The sequence below is a fragment of the Thermobia domestica genome, chromosome 18, assembly GCF_964235325.1.
Source record: "Thermobia domestica chromosome 18, izTheDome1.hap1.1, whole genome shotgun sequence".
NCBI classification, from domain to species: Eukaryota; Metazoa; Arthropoda; class Insecta; order Zygentoma; family Lepismatidae; genus Thermobia; species Thermobia domestica.
Genome location: NC_137471.1, coordinates 178,720,440 through 178,737,441, shown reverse-complemented (window position 1 = coordinate 178,737,441; position 17,002 = coordinate 178,720,440).

Genomic DNA, 17,002 nt, shown 5'->3' with positions numbered 1-17,002 from the left:
TGAAAAACTGTCCTCTGAAACGGTAAAATCTAATTCAATGGCCAATTTGCTGGAGTTAACTTTAAATTCTGTGTAATATTTAGAGCCATTACCATAACATATACAATAAATTATAGAAAATTGGTGATACTCTGAAGACTTAAGCTAACAATCTTGCAATTGCAAGCTTAAGAATGTGGCCAGCATGGCGACTTAAATAGCCATTGTTGATTATTTTGACCACATCAAGCCGTCCTCTTTCATGTATTTCCTGAATTGGTCTACACGTTGGACGAATGTCACACTGCTAAAACAATTTGGTTTTCGCCAATTGTCCTCTCTAAATACTAGCTATACCAATACTTGACTAATCTCATGGGAACCGTAAGTACTATTTAATTTTGATGCATACGTTCAAATATATCTGTAACATTACATAAACCACATTTGTTAGGTTTTAATACACAATTAAGAAAAAAAGTTTTTCGTAAATTTGATTTATTGTAATTAAGAACAATCTACATCAGCACTTACAGTATGTATATATCAAAGCTACTATGGTATACATTAATACCACCCATCCTAGCATTTGCCTCATAACTGAGGAAAACCCTGGAAAACCTCAGTCAGGATAGCAGCTAAATTCTTCTCTCATTTCATCATGCTGATCTATTTGGAAGAACGCTCTGAAAACCAATAGAGAAAGTAGTAATAAATATTTCTTGAATGATTCTCTAGTTTATCTACTACTTGTATCTTATTTGAAGCTTTAAACAATATCAAAAAATAATTATTTTCGTTAAATACAACTGAACTGCTGATAGTGATTATTTTTAAAACTACCAGAAACCTACTTGCCAAAGTTTATGAATTTGGTGGATATAATTAAGGAATAAATAGTTGAAATAACGTACATAGAGCATGTTATTTAATTGTATGATTGAATGAATCTAGACCTTGGATTCAAGTGAAAATCAAGTATAGAAAGAGGTTTGATGCACTTTGATTTTTTGGGTGTGTGTGCATTAAATCTAAAGGATTTTTAAAAGATAGTGTAGCTACACCTACACAGTATAAAGACACAATGTTGCTAACTTCATGCCAAATATCAACATGCAGCGTTAGTTCTCAGTATGTTTTAATTTGGAAAACGGTAACAGATTATTTTTTTGACCGTTGAACATGTCAAATTTTGTGCCTAGAGAATGAAATTTACAGGAATCATTGCTTTCATTTTTAAATAAAGTACTGCTGAAAGTCAACAATGCTGTCCGAAGCTTACGCTGATTATGATTTATCTACTGGAACATATGGGCATTGGTTTCGACGGTATACAGAAGGTGACTTTGACACGGAAAGTACAGGGCGTCCAGAACAGTCGAATAACTTCAAAGACAAGGAACTGCAGTTTTACTCGATAAAGACTCAGTGAAACGCAAAACAACTTGCAGTATTAATAAATACTGGTCGATCAACGATTTTCAAACATTTAAATGTACTTCGAGTGATTCATAGGTAAGGAGACAGAGTGCTGTACAAGTTGAAGACGAAGGATATCACAAGACGCATTTTTTTTTTGGCATTGTATCGTGACGGGTCATGAAAAATGGTTAAACAACTATAATCCGAAGCGCAAGAAATCATGATGCAACTCAGACGAACCATCTACATCGACGGGCAAAGGTGAATACTCATGGCGCCAATGTCCAGCTCTATGTTTAGTGGGGATCAACTGGATGTAGTGTATTATGAACTGCTCCAATTCAACAAGGCCATCACTTGGGAAGGCTCTCAACAATAACTGGTGCATTTATGTCAAGCATTGAAGGAAAAATGGCGCTATTGCGTGAGAAGACACGACAAAGTGATCTTCTACCGAACCACTCTCGCCTATGTTATGAAAAACCGATCAAGAAAACATTAGAAGCATGCAACTGTAATATCCTACCACATCTGCTGTATTTGCCACATATTGCCTTCCGACTACCACTTATTTCGATCGATAACTCATGGCTTTTCTGGACAACGCTTTCATTCTTATAAGGACTTTAAGAAGAAAAAAAAAGTCAATTCGTGGATGGCCGCTAAAGATATGTCGTTCTTTCGACGTTGAATCTATCTATTATTAGATAGTCGGGAAAAAAATAGTGGCTAACAATGGACAATATTTTGAATGATCAATTTGTAGCCGTTTTTTCATAATAAAGTCATACTGTTACTAAAAATCCATAAAATTAATACACACTCCCAGCAAGATAAAAGAGAAAATGAAAGAAAGAAAAAAAACATGGAAAGAGCCCACCAGTCTCACTTATTTCGTGAGTATAAAAGTATTTCTTTAGTTTCTGGAGTAACAGAAACTTTGCATATATTCTGAATTAGATGAGGTTATAAGCTTTTAGGGTTCCACACTGGAAAAGGTTGAGATGCACTGTCTTACATGAATGAGATAAAAACTATCTCTGTCAAGCATGCAATACGAAATAGTGCAAGTAATTTATAAACATACATTTGTAAAATAAATAAAAAGATTTTTCATGATTAAATATGGAAGGATTATCATCTTCAACCTCTGCTCAATGACCATCGACGATTGTGTGGACAGCTTAGTGTCATAAGAAAGAAGTGATTATGTAGCCATGGCTTGCAGGATGATAACATTAAATGTTTCCCGGTTGTAGGTTAATGGTTACACTGCTCACCTTTACTCCACAATCTCAGGTACAAAACTTCAAACAACAGGAAAATTCAATAACATTAATTCTTACCTACACTGTGAGCGTTCGTTAACGATTACTTTTAACTTTCTATTCTCTACGATTTTAAAAGACTGCACTATGTTCACAACCATGCACAAAATCTATTGAAACGTTGGCTTGCATCAATTGTCCAAAGATGAAGAGATGATCATTCGATAGACTTCACTGAGCTCAACAAAATTTTAAGGGTGAGTGTAAATTCTCAATGCGTAATTTAAAAGAAAATTAAGTCTTATAAACTTACAATTGATGCTGTACTTTAACTATGAAACCTATTGAAGCTAAGGTGAAACGTAATGATGTGAGGTGGAAAATTTTCCGCTATATTTTTCCAGAAAATTTTCCGTTGTAAACAAATATCAGTGATCAAGTAACAGTTCCTCGTTAACTATAACATTGATTGAACTTGTGTATAGAAATGTTAAAAAGTGAAAGATCGTTAAAAACTTTCACGGCTCAGAAAATTTCCAGTACTATGTTGGAACAAGTGAAACCATTTTTCATGAATCGAAAAACTTTTTGTCTTGTATGGAAACCTTTTTATGAGTTGCAAAATTTTCATTATTTTGAAGCAAAAAGTAAAACGATTTTTTGTGAATAGGAAAGTTTTATTGATCTGTAGAAACAAGTGATAAAACATTTCAGAAGCCAGTTTGAATGTTATGTTATAGTGATGTTAGATGGAAAAATTTCCACTATATTTAACAGCACATTAAGCTATAAAGTTGAATTCCTGTAGAAAAAAAGTTAGGCAGCAACAAAATATAATTTTACCAATTAGCTTCCGGAAATCGGAAAATTTTCTAATATTTCGAGGTGCAAGTGAAAATTTACATAGTTTGTGTGTATGTGTAAATTACAGGGAACATAGATCGAGTTCGTAGAGTAGGAATATATCCCATCCCCTTGTTTAAAATGTAACAAGAAGGCGAAAGGAAACCTCTGTGAATTTATCAATTATCTTTAATAATAATAATAAAAAAGAAGAAAAATATTCCACCATTTCCTCATATATAGGGATGTAATAAGTACATAAAAGTTCCTAATGAACATTATTTTTGTAACAGAAAATAAGAAGAAATGCTTTGATTTTTTGTGTTCAGCACTAGTAAATTATAATTTCAATATTGGAGTTTTGTATAATCAATATCTTAGAGCAGATATTTTGTATTGTATAACTACCATTATCATGTATAAATATGTATTAGAAAATTTGATAGAACAAGTACAAATGTAACAAAAAATATATTTTTTATTTTCCAAATTACAATGAAATCACTTGTTGATATTAGAACGCAACGCAAATAGCACAGCTTTTAACGTTTCTTTTATTATTTTGGAAGAACAACTACGTAAGTCAGATTGCTCATTACTTACATTGTACTTTCTATTCTGAATGAATATATGAAGAAATAAACATTTATTTCCAGAAAATGTTCAGTATTTGTTCTCATGAGTTACTTAAACTGGAATTTTGGGTAGGCAAAAATTTACAGTGGGTACGTTATATTATATTTACTTATTTATGTATGTTGCAAGTATGTAAATAATGAAAAGTAGTAAAGCTATAAGGAACTTCGTCTAACCCGTATTGAACTGACGAAATATGATTTTATGAGATCAGAAATGAATTCTGAGGGAAGAACATGTTGAAATTTTTGAAACATTTGTGCAGAAATGAAGAATCGTTGGATTTTCACTTTATGAAACTTTCTTTTTTCGGACAATATTTATTACCAATAAATTTTACAGCTAAACAACGATGTAGGAATAAGTGGAATATATTTTTATGAATCGGAAAATTTTCCGGATACTGTCCAAAAAGAGAGATCAATTTATACATCATTAAGGTGACTATAATGAGATGTTTGAGGGTCAATAGTCATGCATAGTTTGAGAAAAAAATAGTTTTTATGATGTAAAACCGTATGTTGTTCACTGTCATATCACGTAGTTAGTAACATTTATTTTGTTGGAATCGATAACTGATTCATGTACTGTACAGAAGGTTGTTCTTTTTGTATCCAAACATTTTTGACGAGTACTCACCTTAAAAGGTGCCCCGCCGCCGCCACCGATCATGGTCTATTGGACCCGCCGCACTGTGGATTATTACACTGCACCGCAATTTTCATTGTAGCAAGCTCCGGTGCAAGACACGCACCCAATTTCTGTCCCACTCGTCCCTTAGACCATTCAGAATGCGCGAGCTACGATGTTAAGACATTGTTTCAACAGTCTAAATGTGCCAAAATCCATTGGACTGGCATCTGAGCTTTTCACAGGAATGAAATGAATTTCTCTGCCATTTCCTGATAAAAACGTAGTGATGTTTTGGCAGTATGACTCGAAGCCTGGTCCATATGGATCATCACCTGATTTGCGCACGTTCCATACAATTGTGGGAGGTGTATTGTTTCTCCGATAGGTAGGTGTATTGTTGGAAATATCCTGCATTCACCTTCACGTTTTTATCCACCTTGCCTATCAGCAACTTATCCTTATATTCGAACCCCGTAAAAACCATAAGCCACGAGAAAAATTTTCCCTGTACTGACGAAGTTGCTGTTCCCTTCCCATCAATGTCACGGTATGTGATCGAATGTGACCACCAGCAGTGAGCTGGACATATGATTCATCCATTGTGACAACTTTCTTCTATCTGTAATCCGCTAGGTATTCTTTATAGAGTTTCCTGCAGTTCGTCTTTCATTCGGCAATGTGACGCAGTAACAGATATACACGAACCTTCCGCACTCACTTCAACGTGAGGTGCTTGCGAATTGTTTTGTTCACAGTTGACGGTGTGAGGTGGAATCTGCGGCCCATCATGTTGCGTCCGGGAATTTCCTCCGCACGCCAATCGATGGATCCCGCTTAGCAGTACTTGTGTCACGTTGCTTGCAGCCGTTTTCCTGGTGGTTTTCGTGGCAGAATGTTTCGGAAGTGGAGTCTGTTGTGTGTAACGGGCCATAATAACTTAACCGTTCCAATACCAGTTGATTTTCAGGGCAATGTGATAACACTCACGCACCTATAAGGGCAGACACACTCTGCTTCCGCCAGCAAACCCATAGTTCCAGTAGCAACGAACAGGAAATAGTCGGATATACAACGAACAACCTTCTGTATATGAAAAGTAAGTCTCGGTTACTGGCTGGGATACTTATATCCGGAATAAATTGATTATATTAGGTTTTAACATTCTCCTTAATTTGCCGTAAATGTGAAGAGTTACTACTCTAAAAAAGATCAAAATGGAATTATTGTTTTTCATATTCAAATTAAATAGTAAAGTAAGTAATGAAAGTTTTTGGAAAATAAATAAGTCTGTAAGCTACTTACCTATATTATCAGGTATTTCTTTGCACCTGCGTTCATCTGTTGTAGATCCTGGATGCGGACCAACGCCTCTCTGTGCTGTATAGAAGCCACCAATGCAACGGTCGTCGTTACCCCATGATCATTCTCTACCGTCTCAATCTGACAGAAGATCGTAGACTCCGCCCGCCTATAACACATTAAAAAAAGATATAAGTATCTTTTAAATATAATAATAACTATATACCATTTACAATTTAAGTATCAGTTATTATTATTGCTGACAATGAAGTATTCCGAAAATTGACAGTAGTTTTAGGATCAGATACGCATAAACATAAAGATTAGGGACGAGCAGCGGAAGCGATGTGACGAGTTATGCTTCAAGGATTACGCAATAATGCTAAGTATTCGTATCACGTTGAATTATTTTGGCCCATTTCGGACTTAATGTGAAGCGTGTGATTAAAGATCTTATCTGAACTAAATTAGTTCTTTGTGACAGCTGAAGAAAAAATAGCCACCAATCGCTTTTGAAAAGTCTTGTAAGTATATCCATAGATAGAATTAAATGAAACTAATAAGAATTTAAAGGGTAATTTATATATTTCAAAGTATTGAAAGTTACTGTGTATAATTATGAGAAAATGGTCTTAAGAATGTGCGTTCATGTTTTTTTAAACAAGAATACATCTAATGCAGGAACTAAAATGACGCACGATAATTACAATTAAGTAACATTCAGAAATGTACCTAATATTTATTGATGCACACATTTTCAAATATGAACCCCTACCTTCATCACTGGCTTTTATTTACATAAACACACCATTGTCTCAATTCCATCTCATGGCTTCCATCAAGCCTCGAGAAATAATAGGAACAGGAATATTAGTGTATTTAAATTTACTATATCCACACGGTATAATTTATAATTGCTTTTCATTACGAAATGAAAACCATGAGACGTGATTGAAATATCAGCATATTAAAGATTATTGTAATTTAAGACTGTACATAGTTTGTGAACAAACACTGATACAAGATGAAAATGCATAGCCAATAATCATCAGTAACATTCTTAAAATCTTTATGTGACGGAAAAACAAAACACTAGAAAAGATTGTTAAACAACTACGAATCACGGTGTCGTAGACCTCGATATTTAACTTATTTTGTCGATTTTCTGTTTCTAAGCTTTAAAATAATTAATTTTGCGTACATGTACGTATGACGTCATGAAAGTAGTTAGCTTATTCGAATAGCAATACGAGCGGCTTTAATGTCCTGTAGAATAAAGAAATAATCAAATAATATACAAACATGAATGTTTAAAAATGGTAAAATAACGCTGTAAGCCAGGGCCCTGACTAGTGATGGGCAGTAGGAATATTCCCAGTGGAAAGGAATTTAAAAATGGGAATATTCCCGGGTTTTTTCTCTGAACTATAAATTCCCGGGAAGGAATTTATTTCCAACGTTTTACTTTATCTTCCAAATTATAAGAACCATGTGACTAATTACTTTATTTAAATATATTATTATTTGCTTCTAGGATTTAAAGAATTTGGAGGTTAAAAATTGTATGACTGTACTGTATATAACTAATAATATGATTTTTTTGTTCCATTTGAATTTGCACAAAAAAGTAAGCTAATTGTTTATTCGCTAACGCTCGCTCTGCAATGCTGTCTGAATTTAATGTTGGTAACGTAATTTAACGTATGAAACCATAAAACAACCGCATCGGAATAGAATATTGCAAAAAAGTAGGTGCAAAAGCTGGCCCCGAATGCTAAACAACAGCCAAAATTAGCAAAGTACTAATTTACAAATGATGAAAAGGAACCATTTTGTAAAGTAATTTAGAATTAAGTAAACTTATGTAGAAATAGAGATGAAGTACTATTAATAAACAATGAACCACCGTTAGTAATAGACGTCGGTCTGTCTCCTCTCTCCGACTCGAATTTCTGAAGAGATACTCGGACTTATCTTACATGTGAATTAACGCACGAAATTTCGAGAAATGTACAGGAGGAAAGGTCGTATGTGGCAATGTAACTTTCAACTTTATAAAGATAAGAAAATATCTTGCAAATATTGTGAACATACATATTTATGCGCAAATGTTGACAAAATTGTTTATAACATTTAAAAATTTAATATGTTTATAATATCAGTAGTAGAGTCAAGTTTAGAAAAGCCACTTACATGTAAATTTAAACTGTTTAACGATTTAAAAGTATGTGAACTTACTATACCATTTTAAAAATATAGGTGCTTTCATAGGACCCTATTGTAAACAAATATCCATTTATGCGTACTCTCTAAATATAATAACAAAATAACATCGTTCAGAATATACATTTTAAAGACTCCTCTGGGGACAACAGCAATAACATACTGTGATATAAAAACGAATTTATCTTTGAAATCATAATATAATAACAGAATGCAATTTTCTTTGTGATTGTGCATAAACTCCCGGAAAATTCCCATTTTGGGGAATCTTCCCGAGAATATTCCCGAAAAATATCTTCCAGAGAATTTACCAATCACTATCTCTGACTAATTTCTGAAGAGGTACTCGGACTTGTCTTACATGTGAATTTCGAGAAATACGTAGAATGAAAGGTCGTGTATGGCAGTGTTACGTGCTAAAATATAAAGATAAGTAAGCATCTTGCAAATTTTTTGAACATAAATATGTATGCGCAAATGTTGATAAATTGGTGAGACATGTATCTTCTGACATTTACCCAATCTAATTGATTTATAAAATTTACAAATTTAATGTGTTTATAATATCAGTAGTAGAGTCAAGTTTAGCAAATCCATTTATATATAAATTTAAACTGTTTAGCGTTTTAAAAGTATTAGGACTTACTATATAATTTTTCACACATATTTAATTGATAGAACATATTGTAAATAAATAGACATTTATGCGTACTCTCTAAATATAATAGAACATTAATAAAATAACATAGCATCGTTCAGAATAGACATTTTAAAGACTCCTCTGGGGACAACAGTAATAATATACTGTGATATGAAAACGAATTTTTTGAAATCATAATATGGTAATAGAATACAATTTTCTTTGTAATTGTACATAAATTCCCATTTTGGGAATCTTCCCGAAAAATATCTTCCCAGGAATTTACTCATCACTAGCCCTGACACGTTTCAACGGAATCGATATGAGCACTCATCAATCCTATGTGCATTATGTTCTCTCCCCGATGAATGTGAAATGAGAAAGTATTGGAAAGTAAAAATTTGCAAGAAATATTCCTGTAGTTTTTCAAAAGGTGCTGAAAAAATACAAAAAGTCTACAAAGAACAACCACAAGTAAAGAACAGAAGCTTAATGATAAAGTATAGAGAAGTAAATAACAGAAAGAAATGCCTTTGGGCGGACAACACAATATTTACAAATATATATAAAATTCATTTTATTTACCATCATGCCGCGGACAAATGAAAATTGAAGATTCCTGTCCTTGAGGAGTTCCAACATATCGGCTATGGTATGAATTATTACATATTAAACATTGTATCAACAAATCTGTGAATGAATATTGGCTTTTACTGAATGTACATGGTTGCCTACACAAACAGTATAAATGAAAAGTCTCGATTCTACCAACAGTCCTTTTCACTGGAAGGGAGGAAGATGGGAATAAATCAATGTGCAAATTGCGAAGGCACCTTTTCAAATGTTTTCTCATCACAGATTCTTCGTAATTCGTTTGTGATGGATCTAGTCCTGCTGCAAGAGAAACAGCATTTGCAAAAGCAAACAATGCACATGTATTACTCCCGATATTTTGAACCTGTGAAGACTTAGTAACAATAGTTATTCTGCTGTCAGTGACCCTTACAATGTTGCATATTTGATGCACCACGTTAATAAGAAGTGGTTCCTCTATGGTATTATAAACATGTACGGTATTAACGGGAACATTTATATTTGTTACAGTGACCCAATGTTTATGGCTATTACCACAAAACAGTATTTGAATAAATTGTGATACTGATTCTATAGATTTAAATCCCAGAGTTTGCCCAAGAAGAACATCTTCGAATTCATTGATTTGATTATATCTTCTCTTAATTAATTTCTGGGCAGCATTCACTTTATTATCGCTTACCATACTGCCATCCTGTAATTCCGCTTCATCATTAGCATTCAAGTGGAGTTCTGGTATCCACAGCGCGGGACCATATGGTATTACCTGTGTTCGAGGATTACACAGTTTTTCTTTTCTGTTTTGGCCTTCCTCGCCTTGGCTTCACTTGTGGAATTAAAACCTTTAAATCCAGTAAATTTGTCTTCCGAACTTTTTCTGGAGATATTTATTTCAACCACATCGTAATCCTCTTCATCTGATTCATCACAAGACATGGCACTGGCTTCAATCAAATGGGTATCAATTGTAGATTGATTACCACTAACCTCTCTAGTACAGGATTTTGTTTCATCTGCGTTTTGCGGTTTATGTTCTGCACTGTACTGTATTTGCTCACATGTGGTTAAAGACACTTGATGATTGTCACCATTCATTAAATAAAGTTTCAAGGAAATCATATTTTTCCTTGTATTCTTTTTCACCGCAGGTGGATAAGAAAGACGCAATGTTTCTCAACAACCCTAGAGAATGATGAAATCTCTTTTCAGGTGTGTCAAGACTTGGACCTGTTGTTTTTGAAATTATTTTCGCAGACGATGATTCGAAAGTTTCTGCAACTAAGAAATTTTCCTTAAACCACCTACGTGCTACGAGCTATGGTTCGAAGATAATTATACCATTTTGTTCTCTAACACGAAAAACATGTGAGCACAGTAGTTGATATTGTATATGAAAGCGACATGTACATTTGCAAAAGTCAGTAAGTGTATTGTTTTTTGTTTACAAACAAATTGGCGCAATTCGAACTCATTTGAATCTTATATGTCTCACGTTCAATATCGTACTTCCGCAATTGTCGAAATAGTAACTTCGCAGCTTCCGAATGTAACCATACAGTTCAGCTCAGTCAATTTTTAAGAAGAAATTTTTAACTTTTTAAATGAACCTCGCATAAAAGTGCTCTCAAGAGTTTTTCTCTCAGCCAACAAACGAATGTACATATATGTATGTGCGTCTCCACTGCGACGGAGATCGTAGACTTCCTCTCTCCTTCCCATATAAGGAGCTAAAATCCAGCACAATGGACAAACGTCGTCTCTAAAAATTCCAATGCATGGATTGTCATAGTTATTTTTAGCTTCTGACATCACCTAACTGCGAAGCAAAGCGCACTATTGCCTAGCAACAAGACGAGACGAAAAGAAAGAGAAGTTAGTGTTACTGAGACACCCGAAGAAGCCACCACGAATTGATTAGCTGGTGCAAAAATACAGCAATAATGAAAAGTCTGACATTAGTGAAATTAGCATGAGAAACTAGAACGAATCATCGAAATGAACGAGCAACGTTAAATAATATCTTTAACAAATGTGAATAAAGTGGTTTTGGCAGTATGGAGCTGGAGAACGGCATACAATTCAATTCACCGCAAAAAAGATGAGAGGAGAACAACCCGCAACCTACAGGACATAACCCCTGAATATCCAATACAGTCCCCCTTCCAGTGTCAAAGTGAGTGAACAGTGCTAGTGAAAGTGTAATAATCAGCAATGTAACGAAACATAACCAATAGATCGTGGCGACCGCGTCACACGCGTCCTCGATAATCAACGGGCCTAAAGTAAATCAAAATATAATTATCATTAACAAGTATCCATTTGAAGTGCCATAAAAGTGATGTATTATTTGTTCATAAAGTTTTAGTGTTGTGAATTAAAAACAAAGATAGAAATTCGAGTATCCTTTCAACATAATAATTATGGCTTAAATTTACATATGTTTATTTTAAGAAATAACCTAATTCATTTTTCTTTACAGCACGAGTGATTAGCGCCTATGCAACTTAATAATACGTGCATTAATAAGCATCAGCGCTAAATGTACAATTAGAATTCATTTTATGTTGGTTCTCTAAAACGTTCTGGTTCGAACTCTTAAGTTGTGTGTCCAGTAGCTATATGGAAGGCTGAAATGGATGATCCGAGTTGATAATAAATATTAAAGGAGACATATCAGTAGCAAAGGATCGAATCCCGGACCATGGTAGATATCCGAGCCGACCTAGGGATCTGTAGGATCTATGTATTGCAATTAAAGGCCTCATTTCTGCGACGCACACAGGAGAATCGAACCCAGTACTATCACAATAAAAGGCGTACCGAACAAGATACGGACCCACGCGGGTCACAATAATGGCGCTCCGAAACAGAGACAGAACTCCTGAACCGTTAAATCGAAACTAGTATTTTATGTACTGGAACGTTTGATAAAACCACATGAAAGTGACGCTAATTGTATTTTTGATCAAGGTAAATTGTAGTGCCTTCTTAGTACTTTTTAATTTTGTTGTTTGGATTTTGTAAATCAGTCATCATGTATGTGAATGGAGAAATGGTACCTGTCATGAAGGAAATGCGAAAATTTCTAAAAGAAAGAGAGTATGTAATGGTAGAAATGCAATTTAGATATAGAATAGAACCATTTACGTTGCGAGAAGTTGAAAATGCTTTGAAGGTAGATCAGGAAGTATCTAAAATTCGTAAAAGAGCTAAACAGGAAGCTGCAAAATTTCTCTTAGAAAGCAATATAGAATATAGAGCAGGAGTTGAAGATAAAATTGTGTCTCAAATGCATGAAATACGCAAATCTGAGTTTTATCGAAGAGTTAAAAATGAATGTGTCTATAAATCAACATCTGTTTCTTTGTCAGACATCAAACGTAAGTTAAACATTGACTTTGAAATTTCAGAGATAGTACGTATTGCGAAAGAAAGGGTAGCCGAAAGGATATATAAAAAGTATTTAAGACATCACAAGATTAGTTGTAATAAGGATTCCAGCGATGAAAAGAAGGTAAACTGTAAAATAGTATCACAGAAACGGGTTAGGTTTGCTGATTCTCCTGTAAATGTTAATAAGTTAGAAAACGTTCAAAATTATGAAAGTTGTAGAAGGAAAACAGCACCATTAGAAAGAAAATTTGCTAAAAATAGCTTAGAATTTGTTGAATATGAGTCCGTAGGTACTTTGTGGGACATTGCCCCCGTAGCTCAGAAAGCATACGCACGAACAGTGAAAAATGAATGTGTTGAAAGTTTACTATTTTGCCATGTGTTAAGTCTCAGACACCACCTGTTGTAGTAAATCAAGCCAATATTGAATTTCTTGACAATGAATTTGAACAGGTTGAAGAAATATCTGAGTGTGAATTAAAAGCAGAGAACGAAATTATTTCTGTTGTCAGTCACGTTAACATTGAGTTAGGCCAAGCCAAAGAATTTGTTTTGTCTCTCTCGAATAGCAATCTAGAAAGAAAAGAAACAGAGAGAAAAAAGAATAACAAGCTCAACCCAGCTGTCTTGTTGCAACCCCTACCAATTATCGAGTTGTTCACGTTTAGTACAGATGTATGCGTGAGCCAGCGGTTGGCTGCTCCAGCTGTTTGTTTGTTATGTAAGGGAACAAAAGGCATTCACGGATGCAATGCGCGCCTCACTACGAAAAGGTTTATGAGAGTTGTAATAAATTGCGTTAAAAAAGGGAATGAAAGTAGCCCAAATACGCAGCCTCGTAGTGTAATGTATTTCTTAGAGGAAAATTGTTTTTATGGCACCTTGCTAACCAGTAGATTGGAATGCGTTCCGTTTCACAGAACTTGTTTATTTTTTGTGTATGTTAGGGTTGTAGAAATTTGTCAAGAGAAGAGTAGTTCTTTAAGCTGTGAGTTGAAAGTTAAAAGCATACAGATAGGACAAATGAATTATGTCACCTTTTGCACAGTTACTTGCACTCTAATTGTATATTTAGAATATAGTACAAACGGCTTTACGCCAGGTAGGCCTAATGGTAATGAACATAACTCAATAACGTGGGAAAAGAAATTGAAAACCTGTCAAGAATATTTTAGTAAATTACGAAATGTTGTTTGTCAAAGGGCAAGAAAATATAGTTCACAGGTTCAATGTGGCAAAAAGCACCGGCAAAATAAAAAGAAAGTACGTAAAGTCAGACGGAAACTAAAAAGAGTTAAACGTATGCTGTATTGTCTTTCAAAACTTTCCAAGTATGTTCGTAAATGTTCTTTGAGGAATAAATGTAACAGTCGCATCAATGCTCAGACAAGTGACCGAAGTTTAAAATTGAATCACACTAGTAACTTAGCGATCCATGGCGTAGTAAATAGGTCAGGTGCTGACCACTCATCACCTACAAATAAATATCAGGAACCTTTTCAGGAAGAATGTGGTAATCGGGTGAATAAATCTTTTACGCACAAGCGATTTGAAAGTGAACGTAATAGGAAAATTAAATGTCAATCGCCAACTGTTGTCAGTGATGCGTTATCAGCTGATCGTGACGTCATAACAAAAGCTAAGCATACAGGTAAATGGAAAAACCTAGTGAAAAGAAAAAAGCAGTCTAGTGTTCAACCTAAATATAGTAAAATTGGTGCACAGCGAAAATTATCACAAAAGAAAAGTAATTGCAACTCAAGCAGTGATAAATTAGTCAATTTCTTGTGCTATGCAGCAGTCATACATGTTGAGAAACCATTCACGCTATTTGTTTATTGGCAAATGAAACCTTTGAAAATTGTTTTTGTGTTGAAAAAGCCTCGAGTAGGTGTAGGATAAACGAAACTTCGTTAAGCCGGACTGCTTGTACTGTATGAAACCAACACTTGCAATGGTGTTAATATTTCAAAAAAAAAAATCTTGATATTTCAAGCATACGTAATATGAAATTACTTGTAATAGTATATTTTTTTAATGCCTTCACGACGAAATTTGATTTTTTTTGAATCATAAAAAATATAGTGTTTCTTTTCGAAGTGCAAGAGTGAATTTGCGCAATAAAAATTTTCAAATATAGTGAAATGGAATACATTTAAATTGTGAAGATGTAGAAAATTTATATTAAATATTTCATCACAGTGTTGCAATTTTACAAAATTAAAAATGTTTCGAATCACAAATTTAAATATTTTGTTGAGAAACCATTCGGTAATAAATCTGAATTATCATATTTGAAACTAATTAGTGAAATTTCTCAATTTCTAAATAACAACTATGCGTCAATTAATAGTAATGTATACTTACGATGTGTTATATCAATTTATTTGTTTTACCTAATCAGTATGCCTCTGGGATTAGTAATCAGCTGAGGATACTTGAAGTTTGGTGTGGTAGGTTATGTTAGTTACCCGCACCCACCTTTATGGCGCATCATTGAGTTGAAAAGAATATATAATGAGACATCTTATTATGAATGAGTAACAAGTAAGTTGTGTATGTAATAATTATTAGCAACTGTTGTTGCTTTCACTCTGTATTAATCTTTTCGTCGAATACGAAAATATTTCAAGTCTTAACTTGAAGACATTGAAGCAAAGGTCCCTCCAACTATGGGTTATTCATATTATGTAATGCCCGGAGTAGGCAATTTTCTTATTAGTCCCCTTCTATATTATTTTTGAATTTTAACCAAATATCCTATCTTTTCACTTTGCTTCGGGGATGGAAATAAATGATATTTTAATGTGGGTAGGTATCTTCGAAATTTTGGAGGGCAGACACTTTGAAAAGTGTAATGGTTTGACAAACCATCCACTGTTAAGTCCATTCTTGGTTAATTTCTAACCGGAATGTAAAAATTGTAAATATCATGATATTGAGTGCTGTTGTAGATTTAAGTAAAAATTTTCATACTGTAACCAATATTTTAAAAATATTTACGTGTGCTGATACTTGAATTTAATTTGTGTGTTATATATTTGATTCATAGTAGTAATGGTAATTGAAATAATACTACTAATAATAATATCAATAAATGAAAGCAGATATACAGTCATTGTATTAGTTTTCAAGAATGATTGAAGTTGTTTTTAATGCAAGTAAATATTGAAAATGAATGCTTTTTGAAAACGGTAAGAAAATAAATTTATGTTACATTTAAGAGTACAAGGCACTACATTAGTAAATATTTTAGGTTACAATGATTATTTAATATACTTGTAACATTTTTGTGTTTAATGGTAAACAATGCCAGTAATTAGTTGTTCAATTATTAAATGTGATATTTTGAAAGAAAATAACAATAATTTTGTTCATGTTTTGTTGTGTTGGAAATTGTGGCACTTACATATTTTAACGACAATATAATAATAAAATGAAAGACATTGATAAACTTTATTTGAGTTATGGCCCAACCGTAATCCGAAATTCGTTTCGCATGGCCCACGTGTTCGTTACCGTATTTCCGAAAGGACTTTGAAAATTTTTCGTTATATCGTCACGAGAAGAGTTAAGTGATGTTAACCCTTTGAAGACCAATGGATGAAATTTGGTGACAAAGGTGAAGTGATCAGTGTTGCAGGGTTCTGTTTGTTTTTCCTCTTCGATCAAAAACAAACGTCCTGTCGAGCGCCTTTGTAACCATACAGTTCAGCTCAGTCAATTTTTAAGAAGAAATTTTTAACTTTTTAAATGAACCTCGCATAAAAGTGCTCTCAAGAATTTTTCTCTCAGCCAACAAACGAATGTACATATATGTATGTGCGTCTCCACTGCGACGGAGATCGTAGACTTCCTCTCTTCTTCCCATATAAGGAGCTAAAATCCAGCACAATGGACAAACGTCGTCTCTAAAAATTCCAATGCATGGATTGTTATAGTTATTTTTAGCTTCTGACATCACCTAACTGCGAAGCAAAGCGCACTATTGCCTAGCAACAAGACGAGACGAAAAGAAAGAGAAGTTAGTGTTACTGAGACACCCGAAGAAGCCACCACGAATTGATTAGCT